An 18062-nucleotide genomic window follows, 5' to 3' on the forward strand; every position below is an offset into this window, starting at 1 on the left:
TTACCTTTCCCGCCCTGACCTGGCCACAGTGATCCATGCGACGGTCATCTCCAGGCTTGACTACTGTAATTCACTCTATGCGGGGCTGCCCTTGAAGCTGTCCCAGAAACTCCAGCGGGTACAGAATGCTGCAGCGAGGCTCCTCACGGGGTCTCTGCCATGGGAGCATATTCACCCAGTGCTTTTCAAGCTGCACTGGCTCCCGGTGGAGCACAGGGTCAGGTTCAAGGTGCTGGTTTTGACCTTTAAAGCCCTTCACGGCCTTGGACCCTCGTACCTACGGGACCGCCTCTCCTGGTATGCCCCACGGAGAGCCTCAAGGTCCATAAATAGCAACACCCTAGAGGTCCCAGGCCCTAAGGAAGTTAGATTGGCTTCAACCAGAGCCAGGGCCTTTTCAACACTGGCTCCGGCCTGGTGGAACGCTCTGTCTCATGAGACCAGGGCTCTGCAGGATCTGATTTCTTTCCGCAGGGCCTGTAAGACAGAGTTGTTCCACCTGGCCTTTGGCTTGGAGCCAATTTGATTCCCTCCCTCCCTCTCTTTTTTCTTTTCCTTCTCCTCCTGCGATGAGGCTACATTTTAATATTTTAATGTTCCATTATTTTAATGTTGTATTTTATTTTTGTTTTTAAGTTGTAATCATTCATCTTGTTTTTATTATTGCTTGTAAGCCGCTCTGAGCCCGGCCTTGGCTGGGGAGGGCGGGGTATAAATAAAAAATTATTATTATTATTATTACCTCCCTCTATTGTCCATTTATTTCTACTGTATTTTCTGCTTCCTGCTCTTTTTTCTTTTGTGTGTGAAGACCCCCAAAACCACCCCCTAAAATAAATACACAATAATAATAATAATAATAATAATAATAATAATAATAATAATAATATTTTATTTATACCCCGCCCTCCCCAGCCAAGGCCGGGCTCAGAAACAGATTTTTTGTTTAAGGTTTTTGGCAATAATTTTGGCCACAACTTTATTGAATTACAGCATGTGAGTGGTTGCCTAGGCATTGGTTCCTGACTACCTGATCCTGCACCATGGCAGGAACAGGACTGACAACTGGGCTCCACCAGAGGTCAGTTAGGGAAAACATACTGGGGGAACACGGAGTTGAGTGCAGGCTCCAGTTCACCCCATATGCTTCCAGGGACTCTGGCGTAGCCCTAACCTCAGAAAGCAGATCGGACAAAAGCAAGGCGAGTTCCTGGGTTCCTTTAACGGAATTCCCTAGCAGGAGCTATGGAGGGGCAGGAACAGCCAACAACTTCCCTTCCGCAAAACATTGAACCAATGCCTAACAGCCAACATTACAAAGTTGTGACGATTTGCTACGCGGTAGGCAAAAACCAGATGGCAACAGCCAATCAGCCAAATGGCAAAATTCCTACCGGGCCCCTGCTCCAAAAACAGTTTCTGGTTTTTTCCCCTCTTTTTTTCTTTTTTCTCTTTTTTCATATTTGTATTCATGAAACTTTGAATAAATATCATTTAAAAACAAAAAACAAACAGATGACCCCTAGACAGGCATAGCAAGGCCAAAGAACAGCCCAAAATAAAAGGAGAGAGGGTGGGTGATCCAATGCATGTCACAGGAAAGAGAAAGCTCCCAGCGATGTGCAGCTGTCTATATAGCCCCATGGCAGCCAATAGAAAACCCAACAGGCCAAATTTCTGGCCCAGCAACTAAGGGGCAACCAGTGGGGTGTTGTGGCTATCCAAACAATCCCGCCCCACAACAGGGAGGCAGTTTAGGTGATCTCACCGCAACACGTGCTCTCCCTGATGGAGAACACGATCCACCAAGCCACCAGGCTCTTCTTTTCCCATGCCTGTAAATTTACTCAGGAAGATTTGATGTAGGGCTTTGTCACAACCTCTTTGAAAGTCCAAATATACAATGGCTGGATTTTTTCGTTCTGTCTTTTGGTGTCCCTTATTTTGTCAAAGTTGGTGTTTCTTTTTGTTCTCCAAATTTGGGCAAGACTTCAGTTTTCTGAAGGAAGCCTTCTTGCATCTTTCCTTGCCTGTGGCTTGTTAAACACACTGGCAGGGTGGGAACTTTCAAGACCTGCTGTATAAATTCTAGCTGAGCTTCTTTTATTGTGGTTTTGGATAACTCCCATGGGATGTGAAGAGATTTGACCCTCTTTCCCTTTCAACTCCCTTAAACCAGGCTCCTTGTTTTTGATAGCTTTCCTCTTCTGTAGTCTTGGCAATTGGCAATTCACTCTATATAGCACTGTGCTCATCGTTTCCAATTAGTCTGGCAACACATCATGCACCAGGTTCTAGGCGCCACTTAGGATTAAGTCCAGGGCAGGATGACTCCCCTCTGGCTGGTTCCATGGTCAGTTGTTCTCAGACACAGTTGTTTAGAGTATTTAGAAATTTTATTTTAACAGAAATCACCTACATTTCTCCTTTCTATGCCTCCCTGATTTTCATTCTTCAGCTCAATATCACCCTGAACATTTCAGTGGGAGGGGATGGAAACTCAAGATCTGTCATGAGCATTCGCAGATCTACAAAAATAAAAATCTGCCTCCACAAACAACAACCCAGCATCCACTCAGAACTCAAAAACTGCAAAGTGAAATTCCAAAGTCCTTTTTTTAAAAAGAAAAAATTGATTTTGTTTATACGATTTCAACATTGTATGCCACAAGCACCTATTTCCTCCAAATTCACTCCACCCGCAGAGTTACAGCATAGAAGCTTTTTAATACACCAGCATGCCAAATAAAAAGAAAGATGGAAAGAAGACCTGGCTGAGTGCAGCTCGTTAATTTATCTTTCCTGAAGGGGGGGAGGGAAGGAAGATCTGTCACAGGGTCCAGAGACCAGCAATGCTGAGAGACTGATCAGTGCAAAGGACTTTTGGGTCTAATCAAGCGTGTTTCAGAGTTACAAGAATTGGATAAAGTCATAAATCTGCCCACGGCTCAAGGAAATGGGGGCAATTAAGCCTGCAGGTGTGTATAATTGTCAAATTGATGATCTATATAAATCAGCAAGGTCTTGAATGTGGCAGGCTTAGTACAGCTGGGAAACGGGCTTCTTCCAAGAGGCTCTGAAGCAGCAGGAGGTCACTCGCCTGTGGAAAGCAAAGCACTGAGAGAAATCCGTTTCACCTTCATTGAGCCGCTTCCTTCTGCATTCATCGTAATCAGTCTCTCAGCAGCAAGTTATGTCAGAGACTTCAAGTAATTGGCACAAAGAGATGACAGATGTATCTCTTAGTGGTTACAGTTAGACATGCCCTGAATATTTGTGACTTCCGACTTCCAGTGTGGAAAGCCCCATCTTTGTTGTGGTGGATAAGTGTTTTGAAGAGGAAGCAAGTTTAAGTCAGTGATGCAATGAAAATGTGCAATGAAAATGTATTGGCAGGATGCACAATTAAGGCCCAAGCACAGGTGCTTATATGCCTGTTGTCTTTGTCCATGGAGTTTTCCTGGCAGGGATACTGGAGTGGCTTGCCGGTTCCTGCTCCAGGTGGATCATGTTTGATCAAAACTCTCCACTATGACCTGTCCGTCTTGAGTGGCCCTGCACGGCATAGCTCATAGCTTCTCTGAGTTATTCAAGCCCCTTCGCCACTACAAGGCAGTGATCCATGAAGGAATTATGGTGCTGGAGGAGACTCTTGAGAGTCCCATGGACTGCAAGAAGATCAAACCTATCCATTCTGAAGGAAATCAGCCCTGAGTGCTCACTGGAAGGACAGATCCTGAAGCTGAGGTTCCAATACTTAGGCCACCTCATGAGAAGAGAAGACTCCCTGGAAAAGACCCTGATGTTGGGAAAGATGGAGGGCACAAGGAGAAGGGGATGACAGAGGATGAGATGGTTGGACAGTGTTCTCAAAGCTACCAGCATGTGTTTGACCAAGCTGCGGGAGGCAGTGGAAGACAGGAGTGCCTGGTGTGCTCTGGTCCAGGGGGTCATGAAGAGTCGGACACGACTAAATGACTAAACAACAACAACAGGTGCTTATGGACTGCACAGTTGACTTAATTGTGTATTCCATTCAACATGGAAATTTTCAACAGGCAAAATGATGCCCACTTATGTTTACTGTGGATAATAACAATGTACATGTGATGTGAGGAACAGTGATTTAGAGCTGCATTAGGATAACGGCCAATCTACTTTTGTAGATACATGTCCCAAACATATGCGCATGCAGGAAAGCTATCTATCTATCTATCTATCTATCTATCTATCTATCTGTCTGACAGGTTTTCCATTATTTCCTGCCTCCAGGACATATTGCATTCCACATTAGGCTTGATTGCCATGAGAATGATTTCCCAATCAAGACATTTCTTTTGAGAATATTGAATGTGCGTGGCTGCAACCTTGCACAAAAGGTTAACAGCCTACTGGACAATATGTACCTAGACACAGGACAATGTGAGATCCCTGTGTCATAGGCTGTAGGCTGAGAAGGAATTATTACTTGCTCCAGACACGTGGCTGAGTGGCCACTTGCAAGGCTGCATTAATGACTGAGAAAAAGGCGGAATTGAGAAAGGGCCATAGCTCAATGGAAGATTTCTGACAACAGGCCAAGAAATTACCTCTGAGACCTTGGCAAATCACTACCAGTAGGAGCAGTAGACAGCGCTAGATTTTATGAGGCAATATAAGGCAGATTCTTGTATCCTGAAGTATGACAGAGGGTTACAAAATTAGGAGTGTTGTGAACAGTGTGACTGGAGAGAAATCTTTCCTCTATCTCTCGTTGACCTGAAAATCACCCAGTGAAGCAGTAGACTCAAGCAATGTACTAGGACACTTTTATGCAATATTTGCAAATCTGACCCACAAAAAGATTACTAACCTGCCTGTCCACGCATATCAAAGTTCGTCGTATGAAAGAAAGATTCTTCCAATTTACAAAATGCTCCCACTTCAAAAAGGCAATCAGATAAATGTTTGTTTCCAAGCTTGACCCAGCAAGATCTTACTCACCAGGCCAGGTCTTGGCTTGGCTTGGCTTGGAACCACTGGTGCCAACTCCAGGGGGCCCTGGGTGCCTGGGCACCCAGAAACAATTCACTGTGGGTGCTCAGCCTCCGCCCACTGCTGCCCACTGCTTTACTTCCAGCTCTTGAGACGACCGGACCGGGGCCTCCCTCTCCACCACGGGGCCTCTGTTGGCGCCCGCTGCTGCCACAGAAGCACAAAATCGGTGCTGGAGAGTGGCGGTGGCATGAGACATGACATTATGTCATGATGTCAGGTCGCATGTGCACCACTGGACACCCACAGGCTGGGGCCCAAGTTGGCACCTCTGACTGGAACTCACTGCCTATGCTCAATCGCTTGGCAAATCATACCTTCCAACATTTCTCCAATGAAAACAGAAAATCATATTCCATATCCTCCAACACTTCTCCATTGAAAATAGGGGTGTCCTAAGGAAAAGCGGGACATTCCAGGATCAAATCAGAAACCAGGATGGCTTCCGTAAATCCAGGACTGTCCCTGGAAAATAGGGACACTTGGAGAGTCTGCAGTGATGACTATAGAGGCTTGCTTTTGTGTTGCAATGGGAAGGCTGCCAGAGCTACTCAGTGAGGTTAAGAGGCTACCCATGCATTTTCTTATTTCCCAGCCTGGAACATCCCAAGGGAAATATTAAAGACACCCCCATCCTGCTGCCCTGTGTCATGACACCAGAGGACCCGCTCAGGATGGAACTCCAAGACACAGCCAATACAGGACTCCCCAACTCATGCTTGCCAAATAGTCAGGCCTGAGCATGGGTACTAGTCACACTGGGATCCAATGAACAGTGTGTGTGAGAGAGTGTGTGCGTGTTTTCCCAAGCCACTCGGCACTCTCCTGGTTTCAAAGGTAAGGTTTGTGATGAGGGTCTCTCCCACAAATGCATGCCTGACCCATTCCACACACAAAAATGTAATAGCAACTACCTATTTCCACTCACTGGAACAGTATGCCAAATTAAACAACACAGCTCTGGAAGCCTTCTGACCACTCAAATCCAAGCAACGAAAGTTTATAAAGACTCTGAGCTTGTTAGATTAAAGGCCCTAAACAGCAGAGGTCATTAGTGCTCCATGAAAGTCTGTGCTTCTATAAACCTTTCCAATTCTGCAGCATTCCTACTCAGCCAAGACCATTCAAAGCAATTCACAGATGAGATATTTGAGGCAAACAACACTTTGTGCTACAAAGGTCCATGTCCCCATCTCCTTTGTAATGGAGAAGGGATGGGAGTGCTTAACCCTTCCCTTTCCAACCATTTTCCCACTGAGACATGTTAAAGTGTTCAGGAAAGGTCAGCTCAAGCAAAGTTAATCCATAAAGGAAGTACTTTACACACCTCCCTATGGAGGAGGAGGAGCCAATGGCCAGCTTGGGAAGGTAAAGTCAAGCCAGATCCAAATAGCTACAGTGATTTGGTTCCCCGCGATGGTTGACAGATCCTGACACCTTCTTTTACAGTACATCCCAAACAATCTTGGATATATTTGGTATGCTTTGTTTTTTTTTTCATTCCAGAAGCAAGACAAGTCAATTTCACCCTACTCCTTTACTCAACTGCACATTATTCTATGAATAGCTAATAGGACTTAAGAAGATACATACATAAATGTATGTGTACATTTTTTCATTTATCTGAATTACTTCCATAGTCACATTGCAAGCAGCGACGGGGTTTTGATCTGTTTTTTAAACCATTCCACTTCTTACAAAACCCACAAAATAGGTCATTTTTTTCATTTGCTTGTTGAAAAATAGTCTCTTGGAATTGTTCTTGGTGCTCATTAATATCAGCTGAAACATTCCCATCAACTTCAATTGACTTAAAAAAAAAACCTATTCTGGCTCCCACTAACATTAGTTCCTCACTATTTCAACAGAGCTGGGTTCAGGCCTACCTTTTCCTTTGAAAGAACCAATCTTTGAAACTCCAGCAGATAAAACTCACAGGAACATTTCTGGAGATAGCTGTGAAGTTTGAAGACACAGGGTGACCAGGTTGCAAATTGGTTATCTGACTGGATTATCTACTTAAATTAATTCCTTATTTTTAAAAGAAATCTAATCCTGCTGTGTTAGTGTATTTTTTTTTTTACCCCCTTTCTTCCTTTCAAAGGGGAACTTTTGGGTCCTTTCTCAGCACAATTCTTTGGTCAGGAAGGCAAAAGTGCAGCAAAGCAGGTTTTCTTTCAAAAAAAAAAGAAAGCATTGCAATTGATTCTGCCTCAGCCAATTTTTTAGGGATTTTGCATCAAGCAAAGCACATGAACAAAGTGCTGCCTGAAGATCTCTGTGCAAGTCAGAAGCTTACATTCTCTTTCTTCGGTAAAAGACAAAACCCCACCACCCTCCTGTTCTGTCTTCCACACCCTTCCCCATATATTTCACCACAATGGCCCCATCTTTTCCTGCTGCCTTCAGGCCTTCCCCTGCCATGCTGTTTTTTGATAACTTCTGATATTGCCCCACTTGCCTCTGTCAAGCAGTCAACACACTCTCCTTCTTCCTTCCACAAAATCTCCCCAGGATTCCCAAAGTCACCCATATTTTCAGAACTTTCTGCTAACAGTCAATTGGCTTTTTAGTACAACCCTCTCTGCTCTTAGCACACCCTTTCCTCTATGATTTCTTACACCCAAATCTTATTCTGCCATTCCAGTTGCAAGAGCAGAGGCAACAGGTTACGGTGCTGCAGCTGAGGCTACGCTTGGTGCTCGTAAGCGGAGCAGCCAATACATTTTTGAAAGGTAATACACGGGTTGCACTGTTTTGCTCTTGGGTCTACACAAGGGTTGCGGTACCTTTGGCCCAGATGTTGATGGACTCCAACTCCCAGCAACATCTGGAGGAGTGTGACAAGATTGGTGATAGGAGATTCTTTTAGATCAGAGTGTTTTCAAGAAAGACAAAAATGACACAAATCTTCCTTGACATAACCCTTTATTGATTAACAGGTAATAACTAATAAGAACTCATTCACTCCTCTCATTCACACCTACCAGATGGGCGGACTCACTAAAAATGATGATCTTCTCCAAGATTCGGTGGGCGGCCACCTCTGCAGCAGGATAGCAACGTTCTGTGCCAAGGACTTTCCAGCCTTTATATAGTTTCAGGTTCAATCCCCGTATGGGACAGCTGCATTTTCTTTGTATTGCAGGGGGTTGTATTTGCAGGGGGTTGGACTAAATGATAGCTTTCATCACATTATCTTCATGAATAATTATTTGTCTCAGCATATCCTTTAAGAACAGTTCATATCCTTTCAGAACAGTTCTTTGCCTCAGTATGTCCTCCGACTCATTCAAACATCTGGCACATCCTGTTTTGTCCACCCTGTCTTGCACATTCCAGTAGCTGCTTCACCAGTTCAACGGTCCCTTGAACTCTGAACATTGAAGCCAAAGGTTTCCTACCCAAATCTACACATGTGATCCAGGCTTTTAAACAGCCCCCTTCCTGTTTACCTGCAACAGGCAAGAATCTCCTCTTATCAGAGGTTCAGCACCAGAATCACACCCAGGACCACTGGCTATGAACTAGCCAGTTGTGACCAATAAGGGTCATACTCCCATCTAAAGTGACTTGTGCCAACAATACCACCACCAACGGTTCCTTTCTTTCGGGAGTAAAAGCAAAAATGCTTGTCGAACCAGCGGTGACCAATGGAAGGCTACCTATTCTTCCTCCTGTTAGTTCTCTCTTTAATAACATTTGTTGTCATGTAGCTTGTGTTCCTCACACTTTTACTTCCTATGTTCCTCCTTCACCAGCCAGTCTTCCTTTCTCTGTCTTAGTGTTATGGTCCCTTTTGTTGAAGCTCCATAGTGGACACGTGTCAACTTGTGCTCAGAATGGTGTTGTTTGCTTGGAGTTAATAAAAGTTAACTTTCTATTAATATTTTAACTGGCAGTCTTACTTGACTATTTCTGCACACCATTGCAATGTATACCAAACTCCAACAGTTAGGTGTTTGTCTGTCTGTTTAAGAAAAGGAGAATGAAAAAGGAATAGGAACAGAGACAGGGAGAGACCACCAGATACAGAAGACAGAGGTCAACCTTCAATCAAACAGTAAGAGGGGCTAACTGGAACAGCAAAAGTGAGAAACACTGGGCCCATCCCAAAGTACTTCCAAAAAAACACAGGATGTGCAAAAACTCAACTATTGTATCCCAAAGAAAACATGACGTTTTAGCAAATTTGGTTCTAACTTGCAGTCTCTGCCTGTGAAGACACCATTTCCCAAAATCTGATTTGATTTGAGGAGTTCATATTCCTTTGACATAGAATATTTTTTCTTTTCTTTTTTTCCTAGCCATAGAATACGAATGTTTGTGTCATTTCAGTCCAGATACTCGCTAGTGTAAGGTATTCATTGGCTGTTAACATTACATAAATGTCTTCCACCGACACTTTAGCCTTATGCTAAACTGCAGTCCTGTTGCTCTGGGCTTGTGTTGTGTGTGTTTTAAATACTCAAAGTGTCCTGTTATAGAAAGTTCCAAAGGTCGCAGTGAAACCTCGCTCACATCCTGTTAATATTAAGTGAAGCACTAAGTGCCTTTTGGGCATAGAATCAAAGCTCCATTGGGAGGAGTCACATAAGATTCCAGTTTTCCTGATCCTAAAGGCACAAACAGCCCTTTACAGAAGAAAAAGAGAGAGAGATGAAGCAAAAGTGGAAAAAGTATGTTTTCTTTCCAAACTCCAGGATGCTCTGATAACGAGAAAAGTCAGGAAGCTGTTCTAGTTAGGATAATAACACAATCCACCCAAACACAAGTTAAAACACTTTAAAGTCCATTAAATTCAGTGTGAAAAAACAAAGGTCATTATTATCTTTGCAATGCAATTTAATATACTTCATGTTGGCTCGGGGGGCTCCATCTATTCTACCCTTTGAGGTGACCACAGCCTACTGAATTTACAGTACTGTGTCTTTTTAAGCCAGCTTTCCCCTCTTATGGAACAGGAGGTGTCTATGTTGGGCATGTCATCAGCAGTACATTACACCATGGGCACAGATTCCCCTGTAATCTTCAGGTAATAACTCTGTTGACCTACAGGAGCTGGAACATAGGAACAACTAGAGGAATATCTAGCTGGACTGTACTACCTCAGATTATGGGTAGGTTTGAATCCTGCCCCCACATTACAAAGAAATACTATGCACATATGAAACGGGCATTTACAGAAGAGTTCCAGCCTAACCGCCTTCCTAGTGGCTTGCAGGGAATTTTTAATGGGGGACGGCATCCAAGCTTGCAATCCTGAAGTGGTACAGCTCAACTAGGGCTCTGGGGTCCACATGGAGGACTTAGCTCTCACACATTGCAAATAATATTAGTCTGTGCATGTGCAATGGTCATCAACATTCTGCCCAAGCATTAAGGCTTCCCAAGTCTGAACAACAGGGGTGCATTAGCAGTCATTTTCTATTGGAGTTGTGGCTCCTCCACAACTTCCTATACATTGCTCTAGAACCCCAACATAGTTCCACTGAGTGGAGGAAGCTGGTGATCTGAATTTCTGTATGCTTGAGCTTACTTCTGCAAGCTACTCAAGCCAAGACATCTGACAAAAAGGCAAAACAAAATCATACCCAGGGTCGTACCAAAACACAACCTTGGCAGGTATGAGAGGCTCAGCACATGCTTTAGAACCATTTTGCAATGTGTTGGGGTTTCAAGGCAGCCATGCACAAGTTCCATGCTAGTTGAGTCTAGGTGGAAAGTTAGAAGGTAGAAAGTTTGGATGAATAAATAATTATTTTGGCTGTGTACTTTAACATTCCTCTCTCTCTCTCTATATATATATATATATATTTGTGTGCAATTGTTTTTGTCGCATTCTATTGTTTCTGTTTACCAAGACTGCTCTCCACCCTCAGCCCCCAGGGATAGAGAGGGCTATCTATCTAAGTAAAAAGAATAAAATAAAATATGTCAGCCCAGTGCTGAAAACAGCTGTGGGCTATATTGCTTCCTACGGGAACTCAGTGTTTTCTTTAGGATAATTATTCCAACTCAAGAGATATTACCTGCACAAGCACATATACTGAGAGGACAGATATATGTGAAAGTCTAAATCAATGTTCCCCAAGTGAAAGTTTGACTCCAGTTGGAAGAGCCCATCTCCTTTCCTGCTCCTGCTCTTCTGGCAAAAGCAAAGTTGCCCATTACTATAAGTACGTTATAGTACTGGGATCCAGAGACAAACGCTGGCTCCCTTCAACAGTCCAGTTACCTATCTGGAAACCCCCCAGTACACAGAGTAAGCCTATTTGGCTCACTGTTTCAGGATCCTTTCAATTTGCCCATGGTTCTGAACACGGTGGTTGTTCCCTCAGCACATGACACAAGAATGGCAGCTATATTCCCAGAACCTGCAGGGAAATTGACAATACTGATATATTTCTCAAAAATGCTGGCTGCATTTTCCTTCTGTGCACTGGGAAGAATGTGGATTTATTGACTAAAGACACAAGAGGTGTCCAGTTATGCATCAGATTCAGAAGATGACTACCATGCCTTCTAGTACATGAAAGATTCTGGGGAAATACAACAGCTTTAAACACCTTCCAGTTTCAGAGAAGAGGTGGGTCAGTGGGCCTCAGCACCATAGCAATGAATGTGGCAGCCAGATTTACCTTAGAACATGAGCTGATGCACTAACAGAGTTCTATTCCTATACACCTTTGGTTGATTTGATTGGTATCCTATTCTCTTTTAAAATGCGGGGGGTTTTGTGGGGGAGAGTGGTTATTGGATTATTGTTGTTTTTATTTTGATTACGTGTTTGGTGGTTTTGTATTTTGATTTTGTTCTATGAACCACCCTGAGACCTCTGGGTATAGGGTGGTATAAAGGTAAAGGACCCCTGACAGTTAAGTCCAGTCGCGAACGACTCTGGGGTTGTGGTGCTCATCTCACTTTACAGGCTGAGGGAGCCGGCGTTTGTCTGCTTCCGCAGACAGTTTTTCCGGGTCATGTGGCCAGCATGACTAAGCTGCTTCTGGTGAAGCCAGAGCAGCGCACGGAAACGCTGTTTACCTTCCCGCCTGAGAGGTACCCATTTATCTACTTGCACAGCGTGCTTTCGAACTGCTAGGTTGGCAGGAGCAGGGACCGAACAACAGAAGCTCACCCCATCGCAGGGATTCGAACCGCCGACCTTCTGATCGGCAAGTTCAAGCGGCACACTCTGGGTATAGGGTGGTATATTGTTGTTGTTGTTGTTGTTTTCTGCTTTGCAGGTGTTGGGTGTGATACTCACTACAAAACCCAAAGTTGTGTCCCTTTAGGCCAGTGATGGAGAACATGTGGCTTTCCAGATGTTCCAGAATACCAGCTCCCATCATCTGTAACCACTAGTCATGATGGCTGGAGCTGAGAGGAATAGAAGAACTAACACCCATCTTTGACATACCCTTTTTAAAATAATAATAAAAGAACTCTGTATCCAGGTTTTCAGATTCCAAACTTAAAACTTTCCAATTCCCCCCATCATAAACCTGATTTCAAAGGAGTGTAACAGATATAGCAATAGCAAGTAGCTTAGGGCCACACCTCAACTGGTGCCAATGGGAACTTTTTCACATGGTGAACAGCAGCCAAGTGGATAGGGGTGATCCAACAGGCACTGTGTTGAGTACACAGACTTTAAAAACGCTTTCAGGATAGTTCCCTACCAAAGACTTGTGAGTCATTGGATAATTGGTTAAAAAAACAGTAAGTGGAGTGTATGAATAAATGGCATTTTCAGCAAGGAGAGATTTGAGTTATGGGTTTTCCCCAAGCAACAGTACTGAGATCTGTGCTTTTTAACTGATTCATAAATGACCTGGAGTTATGGGTGAGGACTCAGGTGTTTGATGGTAACATAAAATTGTTCAGGGTGGCAAGAACAAAAAAATTGCAAGGAGTTCCAAGAGGATCTCTCCAAACCACCTGAATGGGCATTAAATTGGCAAATATGATTCAGTCTTAAGCAAGTGTAAAGTAAAGCACATTGGGCCAAAAAACAAACCTAGCTAGTTTCACATAAACACAGTGTCTGAACTGGTGGTGGCTGACCATGAATATGGCTCAATGAAAAAGTTGACCCAGTGTGCAGCATGAAAAAGTTGTCCCAGTGTACAGCAGCCATGAATTTCAGTTCCATGCAAACCATCATTAGGAAAGGTTTCAAATATAAAACTTCCAATATAAAAATGTCATTGTACAAATCTACGGTGCGACCGCACTTGGAATACTGCGCAAAATTCTGGTTGCTGCACCCCAAAAAGTATAATGTAGAGCAAGAAAAGGTTCTGGAAAGGGCAACCAAAACTATTATAGGGCTGAAACAACTCCGCTATAAGGAAAGGTCACAACATTTGAAGCATTTTAGTTTAGAAAAGAGGTAAGGTAGTGGGAACATGATCGAGGTGTAAAAAATAAAGTATGGTGTTGAGAGAATGGATAGGGAAACATTTTCTCTCTCTCTCTCTCAATACTAGAATCTGGAGTTATCCAATGAAGCTGAATGTTGGATGGTCACAACAGACAATAAGATGTACTTCTTGCAGAGCATAAACAATGGAATTCAATAGCAGGTATTAAAACAAAAACCAGCTACTAAACAGAAAACTACATGATCAAAGTCACACCTAATTTGAACCCAAGGATGTTTTTATCAATGGCTATCTATAATACCTTGGTTTAAGAACAGCTTAGTTTATGAACAACTTGGATTAAGAACGCTGCAAACCCAGAAGTAGGTGTTTTGGTTTGTGAACTTTGCCTTGGAATAAGAACATGTTCCGCTTCCTGTTGCGTGTGTTCCATTTGTAAATTGAGTCCCCTGCTGCTATGGGAAAGCACGCCTTGGTTTAAGAACGCTTTGGTTTAAAAACGGACTTCCAGAACGGATTAAGTTCATAAACCAAGGTACCACTGCATTCTGTGCAATACCGCTCTGTATGTTTTGCAGTCAGTTGCCGGAGAAATCTGCTCCCTGCTCAGCAGCAAGGCAATTTTGTTTTTAAAAAACTCCCCTCTGCAACAAGCATGGGCATAGCCAAGGGGGGCAGCTGCTCCCCCATCAAAATCAATACAAATATGAGGTTCTGCCCCCCCCAACAGAAGGCTGCCCCTCCCTAACAAAAATCCAGGCTACGCCCATGGCAACCAGCTCCCTCCAAGCTTGTCTTACAAAGTTCCATGGATGCTGCTGGAACTGGGAATGTTTTTGGGAGGAGTTGCTAGAGACTAGTGCTTTTCTGGGTTCTCCCCGTCTCTCTACCACATACTGACAAGAAGCCTTCTTATTCTCCCAGGTATAAAAGAGTGGGGCAGCCTAAAGCAGCGCTCTGGCAATGCACAAAGTGCACTTAGTATTGCACAGTCGTCCTATCAGTCTGCAAGAAGACAGAACAATAAGAAGCTGGAGAAAGTGACAACTCAGCAGAAAAGACCTTGAGATTTACTCCTGTTTAGCTGACAGCATTTGTTAAACCAATTAATGTTGATCGTTCCTTTGGTTATGGTCTTCAGGTATTCTCAAATACTTTCCTTTTAGACAAAGAGAAAGATAGAGAGGGAACTTCTACTTATGAGAAAGAGGAACTGGATAGAAAATAGGGGTGGCCCTGTGGAATTTCATGGTCTAAATTTCCCTTTTACCTTCTGTTAAGAGTCACAGGGGGCCTTCTACTCTCTCTGTGTAATCTTTACTGTGTAATCTTTACTGTGTAATCTTTGCTGTCTAATCTTCTGTGTCTGATTTTAACACCCTCCTTCCTAAGGTGAGTTAACCACACCTGATGGGGAGGGACATCCTGAAAAAGTTTTAGATAATGAAAATACAGTGGTACCTCGGGTTACATACGCTTCAGGTTACATACACTTCAGGTTACAGACTCCGCTAACCCAGAAATATTACCTTGGGTTAAGAACTTTGCTTCAGGATGAGAACAGAAATCGTGCTCCGGCGGCGCAGCAGCTAAAGTAGTGCTTCAGGTTAAGAACAATTTCAGGTTAAGAACAGACCTCCAGAATGAATTAAGTTCTTAACCCGAGGTACCACTGTCTTGATACAAGTGAGCCAGTGGTTTCAGCTGAACAAAGTTGCTTTTTCATCTCCATAACTATTCAGTCTCATACATGAGTTAAAAAGAAATGGTGTGTAAAGCAATGGTGTTGCAGCATTTGCCAGCGCCCAGGGTGCATGCATGCTGGGCAGAAACAGGGGCAGGGTGCAGAGGGTGAACAAAACCCACTGCACCAGTCCAGTCCTCGTTGACCCCCTGCTATGCCCCTGTGTAAACAGCATCTTGTTTTGGAGTCCACTGAGTCTGCTAAGCAGACAAACACAAAACAGTCCAAGACCTGCAAGGTGGCTGGTGGAAAGGTAATCTTAGGATGGGGCATTCCTCTCTACAAGTCTTATCTTTTCTGGAGACTCAGATGTTTTGACCTTGTCTACAAGGTTTCATGGGGTATGACACAGCAGGACGTCACTCCTCAAAATTCTTGGGACTCATTTACCTCTGCCTCCCTCTAAAATTGATTTGATTCAATTAACTCACCTTCCTTCATGCACAGGTTCTAAAAGGATCCTTTTGATGCTTAACACTCCTCAGCTTCCTTCCTCTATATTGAGATCTACAAACCAATTAGCTGTACCTGGGGTTTTTCCTTTTGTGAAAGATCTTTCCTGAAGCTAGCAACAAGCTCCCTGCAGAGTTGTAACCACTGTCTCGGGGAACTCCACTGGGATTCAGGGTGAATTCACATGAGCAAAAGTGTACCCTGGGTTGGGCATGACACGACTGTGTCATCACCGTTGCCACAAGCCCTTGAATGACAAGAGCAATTTTAAGCACACAACTGCAAATGATTGCTTCTTTTCAGACAGAAGACTGCATGATGGGGCAATCACAGAACCACAATGCTATGTGCACTGACCTCACCTTTCACAAGGCCTATTTTTAGGCAAGTGAATCAGACCACAACTTCAAGGAGTGCATATGGGCAAGTCAAACAGAAACAAAGGCAAAGGAACAATTCACGACATCATGCAGGGGTATTGATGTGCATGAAACCAAAACGTTCTGTCTCACAGGGTTAGGACCACTGTGGATGGTAATCAATTATTATTTTTTTTAAAGTAGCCGAAAAAGTGAGAGAAAACTGCCTCCTTAGAATACCTACTCTCCCCTAGAGAGAAATGGGATTTCTGAAAATAAGAGACCATTTTAGTTGCCTGGATAAATCGATACACATTTTCTTGGCCGAGTTAGATTCCTGCTTCTCTCAACTGCTTGCTGGGTAGCAAATCAAGACACAGGTCAAGGAAATGAAACTGATGTACCTTTACGTTTATTAGTGAGAACCATTCAATGCTAGCTTTCATTTTCTTCTCTCTCCCAGCAGAACAAAGAAAATTACCATCCTGCAAGAAATCATCAATAATTTATTCCTAATGTTATTAACCACTGAGAAGTGTTTGATTGGGACATATTATGTTGTTTGATTGCGCTGTTTATATTGTAACTTCAAAGTCAATTTTGAAAGATACCTATTATATCTGCATGTGCACTCAAAAAGCAAACACCATCTTTGAGTCAATAAGTTATTTCAATAATTTAAATAAGATTTCTATGGGCTCTGTTGCTTAATGACATCTGCTTTTGCTTTCACTAATTTAATTTCTTCGTATGATAGCCTTTCCTCTGATTATGTGTTTTCTCCTAATATTACAATGCTTGTTATCTTTACCAAGACATTAATCCAGGGTGAATGGACATTTACTCAAGAGCTGGTTGCTGGTTTAGTGGAGTAGCTAAGAGATTTAGCTAAGACTCTCAAAAGCTCTGACCTCTGCAACAATTGCACTAGGTCCACAATCAGGGGCAAACATAGATTTCCCCCTGCCCCCAGCCTGAATTATAAACCATTTCAGAGAAAAACTATGGGGTTATTGTGCTTGCCTCAGATTGGAAAAAATGAATTATGTGTCTCCGAGGTTCATATTGGAGACAAGGTTCATATTAGGGGACACGGGTGGCACTGTGGTCTAAACCACTGAGCCTCTTGAGCTTGCTGATCAGAAGGTCGGTGGTTCGAATCCCTGTGACGGGGTGAGCTCCCGTTGCTCGGTCCCTGCTCCTGCCAACCTAGCAGTTCCAAAGCACGTCAAAGTGCAAGTAGATAAATAGGAACCGCTCCGGCGGGAAGGTGAATGGCGTTTCTGTGTGCTGCTCTGGTTCACCAGAAGCGGCTTAGTCATGCTGGCCACATGTCCTGGAAAAACTGTCTGCGGACAAACGCCGGCTCCCTTGGCCTGTAAAGCAAGATGAGCACCACAACCCCACTACAACCTGGACTTAACTGTCAGGGGTCCTTTACCTTACCTTTTTTTTAAGGCTCATATTCTGAACCAGATTATTATGAATTTAAGTGACACCATACTGGTCTGGAGCAGATTAGTTTGTCTGTGACTAATGGGGTCTATGTGACCTTGTATGAGCAGCAAAAAGTCCTCCTGCTCCTTGAGAAGCCAGAGTTGTTGCCAGGGGTGTCTTTTTCCTTCTCTAGCCCATAATAATGTAGGTCAGACTTTGCCATACTGCGCTATGCTTCTGTACCTTCTAGACTTGATAGCTTCAATGCGCTTCACCTGGGGCTGCCCTTGAAGATGATTTAGAAGCTTCAGCTAGATGGCAGACGAAGGTGATTGATTATATGGGACTGGCCGAGATGACTGGCAGAATCCGTGACCAAGGGAAAGAGACGGTGGAAGAAGATTGGAAGAAATTTAAAGTTTATCTTAAGAACTGTTGTAAAATTAATGAGTGCTAAAATGTCATGGGTAATGTAAAACAGAATTGCAGTGATAAGTAATTGGATAGGAGGAAAAAGATCAGAAATTGTATTACAAGTATTGAAATTAGGGGTTGCTGGGAAAATTTAAAACAGGGATGCAGAAAAGGGAGGTATGGGGAAGTCATTGAAACAAGGTTTAAGAAAAAGAGGTTAAGAAATTATACGTG

At 43.4% G+C, this 18062-nt stretch overlaps 1 protein-coding gene and 1 long non-coding RNA gene across 3 annotated transcripts in view; one reads left to right on the forward strand and one right to left on the reverse strand.

The window, feature by feature from the left end:
• ASTN1 (astrotactin 1) overlaps positions 1–18062 on the reverse strand; it is a 215908-nt gene that overhangs the window by 143224 nt on the left and 54622 nt on the right. The gene's annotated exons all lie outside the window — the stretch shown is intronic.
• On the forward strand, positions 9585–16550 carry LOC310765990. Its single transcript, XR_014549906.1, has 3 exons — positions 9585–9713; positions 13527–13622; positions 16441–16550. It is a non-coding gene; the product is annotated as an uncharacterized lncRNA (long non-coding RNA).

The sequence above is a fragment of the Podarcis filfolensis genome, assembly GCF_964270895.1.
Source record: "Podarcis filfolensis genome assembly, chromosome: 6".
NCBI lineage: Eukaryota > Metazoa > Chordata > Lepidosauria > Squamata > Lacertidae > Podarcis > Podarcis filfolensis.